Here is an 11,130-nt window from a genome sequence, read left to right as displayed (position 1 = left end):
CCATACCGTTAAACTCGCGGACTTTTTTTTTGAATTTTTTTTTTTTTTTTTTTTTTTGAAATGTCATTGTTAGAGCCATATCATTATTATGTCAGTATTTTTTATGTTTAAATATTAATATGTTTGGAATAGGTAATTTTGAAATAGTTATAAAGGTAATATTGTTTAAATATTGATTTATGTTGACGTTTTTAAATGATCAGAGTTTCTGTGCTCCATTGGTTTTGACTTGCTGCTGTAAACCTGGATTTCTACCGTAAAGTGTGGGTTAGTGTCGAAAAGTGAAGGAAAACACAGGCTGGTGAAGTCCATGCGGTCAAAGGACAGCAGTTTAGTGAAGCAGGACGAGGAGCAACAGTGTTTCTGACCGTAAAAACTGTTCAAACCGTCAACCTAAACAGTCAAAGTGGTCAGCATTGTCAGCGCCAGTGCCACCGTCAGTGACGTCATCGTCGTCATCACCGTCAATGACGTCATCGCCATCGGAAACGTCATTGTCGCGGTCGGACGTCAGTGTGGTCTTTACGTAAGGATTTATTATTTTTGGGACTTTGAGACTGAGCTTTAAATATAAGGACACTTTGATTTTGGAACTTTTATTTTAGTTTTTCTATTTTTTGTGGATTAAAGAGTCAGATTGATTCATCCTACGCTTGCCTCTTTTTTCTTCATTTTTTATTGGATTATGTTTGGAACAGACGAGTCAGAAAACTTCATGTCCTGCAAGGAAGTGGTAAAATTTCTTTTTTGTGTGTTGCCACTACAGTCATCTTAATGACAACATGCACAAAAGGGCACTATTTGTTTTAAAATATTGTAGTGGCATTATGTACAAAAAGTGCACTTTAATTTTGTGTTTTGAAATGCCATGTGAGTTGCATCCTGCACTAATGTCTTGTTTTGAAATGTCTCTGACAATTTTGCACAGAACGTGCACTTTCTGTTGACAATTTTATGTTTGAGCCACTCACTGTTTAATAAATACAGTTATGTCAACTTTGACTTAGTTGTGATATCCCCTTTTTTGCATGAAAGTTTAAAATTGGCATATATTAATGCAGTATGATCAAGAATTTTTTAATGTAGACATATAGAATCATCATACTGGTGTGATTTTGTGCATCAAAGTGTTAATTCAAGGGTAATGCAAAATATCGAGATATATATCGTGTATCGTGACATGGCCTAAAAATATCGCGGTATTTATAAAAGGCCATATCGCCCAGCCCTAACTGGGTCAATAAAGGCATTGACACCTACTGTAGCATAACAGAGAACAAATCATTAAAAAGTTTTCAGGTATTAAGAGAAAAATACAATTTAGAAAAGCACATATTTTTCAGATATTTACAATTACGTCAATACTTTCTAAAAGAAATAAGTAAGAATGAGGCAATTACAGAACCTAATTAAATAATACAATCAATAATACAGGCAAATGCTGCTAACACCAAATCAATAATTTCAAAACTTTATCAAGGAATTATAACAGGTAGAGGAGAGAGCACAAACTACATCAGGGAGAGATGGGAAAAAGAGCTGAATGATAAAATGAAAAGCACATGTTATGGTCATTTTTTATATTCATCATCATATCGTCAAATGTATGTTCATGTGTACAATTTGTCATGTTTTAATACATGATGACTCCATTACTCTTTACACTTTGAACAGCTGAATCATGATTAAACAGTACAGATCGTATTATTCTCAGTGCAGCACAGAGTCTCTGCTCACATGCAGATATACACTGACGCACACACTTATCAAGGACAGATAATGACTGGCGCCCGAACCTTCCTCATAACATCTTCATCATCCTCCAACATTTCCACTGGGAGCATCTGACTCCCTCCCTTTTGTCTCTCAGGGTTGGGACCTTTTCTTATCTGTATAAAAAGCTTAAGCTTTGAAACTGTTAGTCAGAGCGTTGGAACGGGTCTTGAACGGGTTTTGCATTTTTGCTTTGCCACCAGCCTTTGTTTTTCATTCTTTCAGGATGGAAGCTTCTTCTTTACTCCTTTTTATTTTATCTTATAATAAATCTTTTTTATAAAACCATCAATGCTCCGCCTGGACTCCATCATTCAACCAGAGCAATAAATCATGTCTCCAAATGAGGTCAACCGCAAATTCAGCCGTAACACACATCAGTGTTTTTACTGCTGCTGAATCTTGTTTCATTCATCTTATGAGCTACATAAAGTTATGGTTAATAAATACTGGAACTTTCTGATTTCCTATAATTAAACCAGATCAAGCTGATGATTTAATCATTCAGTATATTTTGGTGTAATAATCTCAACAGTTACATTAGTCTAATGGGACCAGCTTTGTCTTGTGAACACGTGAAATATAATTAAAAAATATTGCGTTTCACAAGTTTGGACGGATGCATAGTGACATTAATATTATGCTAACATTTATTTCACACAACATATGACATGTTTAGCTTTTATCCTTCCATACAAGTGTTAAATCTGACCATAAACAAATCGATGGCTCTCTGTGGTTTTATGACAGTAAAACGTGTTCTTTTTATTTGGTCTATTCCTTATATGGAGTAGTTAGCATTAGCTCTTAGCCGTGGAGGCTTTGCTACGGAGCTGTCGTGAACATCGCTCTGCTCCAGAGAATAATAAGTTGTTGACAACAAACTTGTGGGCAATTTTGGCCCCTGGAACAAGGTTTTTTGGGGCATTCTTGGCTAAATTGAGGGACAAATGGCCCGAGGCCCTCGCTAATTTCCGACATGGGAGTTTATCATTTAGGATGACATTCTTACCCGTGAGAATATTTTTGACGAAAAATTATAAACGATTAAGAAAAAAAAAAAAAAAAAAAAAAAAAAAAAAAAGCACATTCCTACCAAGTACCCCCTTCGTCCGACTAGAACATTTTGCTCAGAATTCTATGAAAAAGACAACTATAGAGCATAATGATGGAATGAATAAGTGGTCACACACATTTGAAATAATCCCTGTATAAATACGCAGAATTAAACTGTATTCAGTGCCTCGAGGATAAAGAAAATATTATATAGTTTTTTATCATTTCTGGTCACCGCCCACCTGGTGTGGGACCAAGACTGACCTTTGTATTTTCACTTCTTGCTCTAATCAAGATAATTTTCATCATTATTATGATTATAATTTTACCTAAAAATAAACATCATAAAACCCCATATTTTTAAAGTTTTCATTTGTTAATTTTCCACTTTCTCTCAAGTACCCCTAAAGTGTGATCGCGTACCCCAAATGGTACACGTACCCCCATTTGAGAAACACTGTCTTAAACTGTACCTAAACCTCTGCTTTCTCCTGATCTGCTACGAGGAGGGATTTTTTATTTTTTATTTTTTTTAAATGCCTTGATTATGGGCAGGCTCCGGATGCAGTTAAGACACACCCAGTCTAGACTATAAAATCTAAACAATCTATGCTATGATAACTAGGTACTTAATACTCAATACAAATCTGTGTACCTTTTGGTTTCACAACCAAATAAAATAATGGGAAAAACTGACTTTTTTTTGTTTTATTAATTTAAAACCAGAAACAGGAAAACCGAAAACCAAACAAGCAGCGTTTTTCTGTTTTAAAATTAAATCTGATTCTGTTTGTGTGATATTTGGATATTTACGGGGAAACGAGAAGCTTCAAGTTTTAATCTCACCACACGGGGACATACAGACGGACTTTCATTCTGCTGCGTTTGATAAAAAATAATCTTGTATCATGTTGTCCACCTCATTCCGATGGCAGAGGTGTAATTTGTGTGTCGACAACATTTTGTTACAGAGTTATTGATGCTGGCAGTCGGAATCCATGAATATCCAAATAGTATTCAGAGAAACTGTTGACTGGGCAGATTTTTTATCCTGGTCCGGACATAAAAATAAGCAACGCATAAGTTACATTAGTGGTGAATTGAAATGTTAAAATACATAAATAAATCATAACCAAAAAATGGATGTTACGTAAATCATGCACACGATATGTGGAACCAGAGGTGGTGTAATTAATTAACTGGTGCTCCTCGTTTCTTGTGATTAACTTAACTGCTGTTATCAAAATTCCTTTATTAATCCCAGGGGGAAATTACTTACGTTACAGCCACTTAAGAAAAATCACAAATAAAGGTATAAAACATGTAACAAAGACGAAAGAAAGAATAAACATTAAATAAGTGTATAATTAAGTAAAAGACTGTTAAAATATGGCGGTAAATATTAGCGGTATTTATAAAGTGCAAAATAAACATTTTACTGCCCTCAAAAAAGCTGTAAATGTTTTTGCAAAACTGTCACAGCGTAGAAGTTCTAACATCTATTGTTCCCCACACCAGCATCACAGTTGATAGTAAGTCACCAGTTTAGTTGGATACTATTTGGACCGTAACACCGCAAAAACAAAACATAAACGTGAGCAGCTTTATACAAGCTACAACATCCACAGAGTGAATGAAATCATGAGCAAAACCACAAAACTGCTGAAATAAAATCCTAAACAGTCCTATTGTGTGAGGAGACCTGGTACAGGACCTGGGGAGGGAAACCAGGTGCAGTGGACTTCAGTTCTCGCTCGAAATTTCCTCGTCACACAAACAGAACAAGTTAAAAAAAAAAATAAAAAATTTTTAGATGCTGTTTATCTGGTTTTTCTGTATTTCTGTTTTGGTTTTAAATCAGTAAAACAAAACAACCACACTGTTTATTTGTTATTTTGATTTGGTTTTAAAACTAAATAACCAAAGACCGAAGGGTACACGGATTAACATAGCTCTTTATTCCCAATTATCAGTCCAACCTTTTCAACACAGATTGAGAGTCTACAGGTGATAGTTGTAATAGGAGCGGAAGGGCAAACAGTGACGCACGATGGTTCAGACGTCACAGAATCTAGTTCTAGGCCAATAGCAGAATTATATTGTAATAGCCTGGTTTCAACCCATAGAGGGCAGGCACTCGTACATTATTTCAACAAAATACGACAAACACAATACTACAGTCACTACCACGCTATGGACGGGTGTCGTGACACAGACTGTAACTGGACTAAATGGTGGTCTGTTATACACACACTTTCACATAACTGTCAAGTTTTGGATTTGAAAATAATGGAAATTTTCTGGCGTCCACGTCCCACCCACCCAACCAAGCTCCAGTATCCCTTATATTTTAAGATAGGTGTACAAGAAATCTAAAATTGCCACTTATCAACCACTTACTAAATACAATTATGTGAATAGAATCTGGTCGGTCGACATTTATTAACATTGAAATGCTATGAACATTCCTACTAGGGCTGGGTGATCTGGACCAAAACTCATATCTCAATATATTTTCTCAAAATGGTGATATACGATATGAATCTAGATAAATTTATTTCGAATGAAGTCTGAGAAGCAAAACAATTCTGGGTTTAAATTTGCTGATCCAAAATGCTACACACACACATTGATATATATATATATATATATACAGTAAAATTGTATGTCTCCTCAAAAGAGAAGTCCACAGGAGCTGTGCTGTAAAATAGATGTAGATGGTGCCCTGGCGCCCCCTCACACTCTGAGGTCAAAAGCTGAATAGGTTTCACTTCTGTGCCGTCCAGAAGTGAAATAAAATTAAAATAAACATTTTGAAATGACCAAATTACTCCAAAATAACGGATGCACACACTCGGCGTATTTGGAAGCCGTTGACTACTTTTCAGGTCGAACGCGTCGGGGAGATATTTACTGCACGCACACACACACTTTGTTTGCTTTTAAAAAATAGATTTTACTCATTTGGTGTATTTGTATCATAAATACATTATGTGGGGTGAGGGCGTGTTTTGATGTGTTGTATGTGTGTGTGTGTGTACCTGTCCTCCCGGTTGCCGTGTGGGCCCGGACCCCGAAGTACCACGAAAAACAAACGTTTGGCAACACGGACTAGGTCCAAAATAATCAAAAATAAACGTTTTTCAACAACAAAAACGTCCAAATTAATCAAAAATAAACGTTTTGCAACGCCAAATAAGTCCAAAATGACCAATAGTATCCAACTTCAGCCCGCGAGCTGAAGGCCCTGACCATGTGGTCTTCTTCTACTGATTATTAGAGGTTGTAAATGAACAGATTGGTGCGCTAGCGCCCCCTCACACTGACGTCGAAAGCTGAATATGTAGTATGAAAACATCATGACATCATACCTGGTTGTCACTTTTTCCCAAATGACAATTACATTAACCAAGTAATGTTATTTGTCTAAATTTTTTTTTTTTTTTTACATGTCTATTCTATTGGTACATTGTTTATGGCAAAATTGTTGATCTGTTTTTTGTTTGTTTTTACAATAAAACCTTCTATAGTCAATTTATATATTATATATAAAAACAATCACACCAGGTTTTTTTAAATAATAAACCAAAGTAATGCAAAGTGTTATTATTTGAGTCTTAATGTAATGATTTTTTTAATATGTCCATCCATTGGTACAATAAACCTGTATCCTATTCATAGAAGTTATTGGTATCTTTTTTCTTTGTTTTTAAACAATAAAACCTATAGTCAATCAATTCTTTCAATCTTTTCAATGTGAAGCAGAATGAAATCAATGTTTTAAAGAATCTTTTTTATTAGAAAACTCTTAAATTATAAACACACTGCACATAAATTAAAAAATTAACTTCAACACTGCACACAAATTTAACACTCTTTGCTCTGTGTCCATGTAGGGGTATTTCCGCTGAACATGTCTTTAAGCACTTTTCGCGTCCTTCACTTCCTCTGGTTGACGGCATTCCTGGTGACGCCATCAGCCCTCGCCACTGCGCCCACTCTGTCCACCCTCTCGCTCTGCTCCACCTGTCTCTCCATCTTCTGCCGATCACGCGTGGCCTGGACCCACCGGGCAGAGAGCGCCATCTCCTTTATGTCCTAACTGGTGATGCCACCCCACATCTCGGTCAGCCACCCCTCCACCGTTCTGCCCTGCGGGTCTGTGCTTTGGCAAAATCTTGCCCTGGCTGACCTCAATATCGTGTGGCATGTTTGTCTCGTTTTCTGCTGCCCACACTTAGGACAGTGCCTCCTGGAAGCAGGCCCTGAGACAATGCCTTTCTTCATGTTATTATAGGTGCACCTTAAGACAGTAAGCGAAGGGCTGGGGGTTCAAATCCTGCTCTGTCCAACGTTACCAGCATGCAGGCTCCACCCCTGCCTGCTGGTAGCGGTGCATCAAGCCCTGGGCCATGGCCTTCAGGCCGCTGCCATCAGCCAGCGTCAGCACGGAGATGAGGACCTGCCCGTGCTCATTTCCAACGTTTGTCATCCACCCGGCCGTCCCAGCAACGTGTCCAGTCAGCTTCTTGGTGATCTGCACAGATTCACATGGTGCATGTAGTCAGAGTTCACTCAAAACCCATCGTATTTAAGTGCTGTCATGACATTCACCTTCTTGGTGGAGTCCATTTTTAAGATTGAGCCGTAGACAGACGTGATGCTGGCCTGCATCTCCTCAATTCGCCCGTAGCAATGATTGCCATGAGCTGCCAGGATCCACTGAGGGCAGGGGATGGGATCCATCTGGGGGTACATGGCAGGTGGAGGCTTCTCAACATTAGGCATGATGAATTGCCTGTATGCCTGCATATATTGCACACAGCGAGTCATCCAGGCCCTCATGTGCTCATCACGGAGGAAGGTGTGCAACCTTGTGGTGCTGTTGCCCAGCGTGCGACCGCTCATCTCCGAGAGCACGCGCCGATCACAGGCCAGCCTGATGGAGAAGGAGCAGGAGGAGATTTAATAAATCTACTCCACATCTCACAACATTGAAACAGCGATGTGAAATCCAGATATACCTGTATGTGAGCACAGCGGGAAACTGTGATCGGTACTCCTGCGACAGTTGGCCAAGGATGCTGAGGCACCACGAGACCAACTTCTTCCCACAGCGACAGCACTCCAGGTACTCTGTGCCCATGTAGTACCAGCCTACGGAGCCAGTTCTCGTAGCTAATCAAATACAGTGTTTGTCAGGTGACAGCAGGAAACATGAGCTGCCTTGTATTTCTCAACACACTGACACTCACCTCTGCACCTCAGCAACAGAAGATTCTTTGTAGGGGAGATTAGCGTGTTGACCAAAGCCAACCTCCTTATGATCCAGCGCTGAAGAGGATGCTGGAATCAGGGAGCCATCAGACATCATCCTCTGCTGAACAGCCCGCATGATGTCTGGGAACAGCTTGGCGTAGCGACATAGGCTGTCCTTGTTCAGCATGGTGTGGCTCATGTTCTCACGGCCACCCTGACGCTCCTTCAGATGAGCAGCCACAATCATGGCAGCGTAACCCATGTCGTTGCTAAGGAACCAGAAGAAGGTCTGGCCACGATATTTGCCAAACTGCAGGTCATATTGGCTGAGGAGCAGCTTTGCATCCTGGATCACTCTGGCGGGCCCTTTCACTCCACCAATCTGCATGCTACGGGCTGGCACCTGACAGGCATAGGCCTGCACATCAGGTGTTGGCTTCAGGATGATCTCTCTAGAGTCAGACCAGGTGAAAAAAAACAGCCTATTGTGTGATAGAGAGAAAGATTCTCTCTTTTTTACAAGGTCAATGACCCCTCACAGCAATACAAGGATTTTTAAAGCTTAACAATTCAAACATTAAATAATAATATAATGTGGTTAAAAGACAGGAATTATTACAAGATTGATGTTATGCATTAAAACCACGCATTGATAAAATCAAAACAGCAAAAATTGTAGCATTAATGAACAAATCTAAATATCTCCTTGATAAGAAAGCTTTATATACTATCTACTGTACCCTTATTTTACCCCATTTAACATACTGTGTTGAGGTGTGGGGGAACACGTATAAAAGTTTTTTGTTTTTGCCTTTTCTTTTATCTTGGTTCGTACAACCATAAACGCGAATACATTATACTCTAGTTCTCCAGTTTCTTTTTATATATTTTACTTTTAAGGCAACAAACGATAATATATTTAGTGTTATGCTTCTCAGTTTTTTTGTTTTATGGATATGAATTGTGTAAATACAGCACTATAAAATGGTGAAAGAGGGGTAGGATTTCTTATAAGTTCTTTGAACTTCCACCTACTCCTTTTGAGTGGCAACTTTTTATTTTCCTTTAGTATTCTTTGTTTTGTTTATATGCTTCTCAAATTAATTAATTAAAATGAATCGCTTACAAAAGAGCGTTAGTGGTATTTTTCTTCTACAAATGCATTCAGTTATTCATTCATGTTTAATGCTGTTTTACCTAATATTTCGCATTGTATATGAAAATTATAGATATAAAAACCATTATCATAAAACATCCATTTATCTATATCTATTGAATATGACTAAACATTAACTAAATACTGAATATATAAATAAATGGAATATAATACAAGTACTTTACATTCGGTTTTTTTTTTTTTTTTTTTGGTCGTGAGGCATCACATTTCTAACGGTCTTCGGCATTTTATACAGTATTAATTACAGTTTCATTCAATATTTCACAAGGCCCTTCGCAAATGCTAAATAACGTGAAATACAGTTTGAAGTAGTATTTTAAACGGAGCAAAGCAACACAATTTCAGCGGTCTTAAGCAGTTTATACACATTCATTCAATCAATTTCATTAAATATTTCACGATATTAAAGCTAATAAAAAGGCGGGAAAATAATCAGATGACAAAAATTGACGTAATAAAACACGAATTACTCACCTGGATAGTTTGCAGAAGTTCTGGAAACGATTGAAAAGTTAACTTTTCTCTCGGTAGTTTGTGATCTGATGGAAATCAAATGGAAACTAGGGCGGTGGCAACATGGCCGCCTACTAAACCTAATTGACCCGCCCCCACTCTAAGGAGAACGAGCCAATCAGAACAGTACGCAGAATCTGAGCCCGCCCTCCTCTAAGGAGAACTAAGGAGAACTAGGGAGAACCAACCAATCAGAGCAGTTAGCGCTTGAGCACTCAGCCAATCAGCGACCAGAATCGGGAAGGCTAAGGAGAACCAAGGAGAACCAGGGAGAACCAATGATTCACTTCAGACGGGACCGGGCCAATCTTCGGGGGCCCCCCAGCGACCGAGGCCGCGCATCGCAGGCCCTCCGAGCGCCGCCGCTCCGAGGACGCCCGTCAATCTCCGTGAGCGGGTGGAGCTCACATGAAAACATCATGACATCTTACCTGGTTGTCACTTTTTTCCCAAATGACAATTACATTACACAAGTAATGTTATTTGTCTTAATGTATTTTTTTTTCCTTTTTACATGTCTATTCTATTGGTACATTATTTATGATAAAATTGTTGATCTGTTTTTTGTTTGTTTTTACAATAAAACCTTCTATAGTCAATTTATATATTATATATAAAAACTCTTGAAATACAATCACACCAGTTACTTTATAAATAATAAACCAAAGTAATGCAAAGTGTTATTATTTGAGTCTTAATGTAATGATTTTTTAATATGTCCATCCATTGGTACAATAAACCTGTATCCTATTCATAGAAGTTATTGGTATCTTTATTTGTTTTTAACAATAAAACCTATAGTGAATCAATTCTTTCAATCTTTTCAATGTGAAACAAGAGGAAATCAAGGTTTTAAACAAAGCTTTTTTATTAGAAAACTCTTAAATTATAAACACACTGCACATAAATTAAAAAATTAACTTCAACACTGCACACAAATTTAACACTCTTTGCTCTGTGTCCATGTAGGGGCTTTTCTGCTGAACAGGTCTTTAAGCACTTTTCGTGTCCTTCGCTTCCTCTGATTGACAGCATTCCTGGTGACGCCAACAGCCCTCGCCACTGCGCCCACCCTCTCGCTCTGCTCCACCTGTCTCTCCATCTTCTGCCGATCACGCTTGGCCTGGACCCACCGGGCAGAGAGCGCCATCTCCTTTATGTCCTAACTGGTGATGCCACCCCACATCTCGGTCAGCCACCCCTCCACCGTTCTGCCCTGCGGGTCTGTGCTTTGGCAAAATCTTGCCCTGGCTGACCTCAATATTGTGTGGCCCGTTTGCCTTGTTTTCTGCTGCGGTCAGTGCCTCCTGGAAGCAGGCCCTGGGACAATGCCTTTCTTCATATTGTTGTAG

The sequence above is a fragment of the Gouania willdenowi genome, chromosome 9 (assembly GCF_900634775.1).
Source record: "Gouania willdenowi chromosome 9, fGouWil2.1, whole genome shotgun sequence".
NCBI classification, from domain to species: domain Eukaryota; kingdom Metazoa; phylum Chordata; class Actinopteri; order Blenniiformes; family Gobiesocidae; genus Gouania; species Gouania willdenowi.
The sequence above is the reverse complement of the archived record's forward strand: the minus strand, read 5'-3'. Positions refer to the sequence as shown.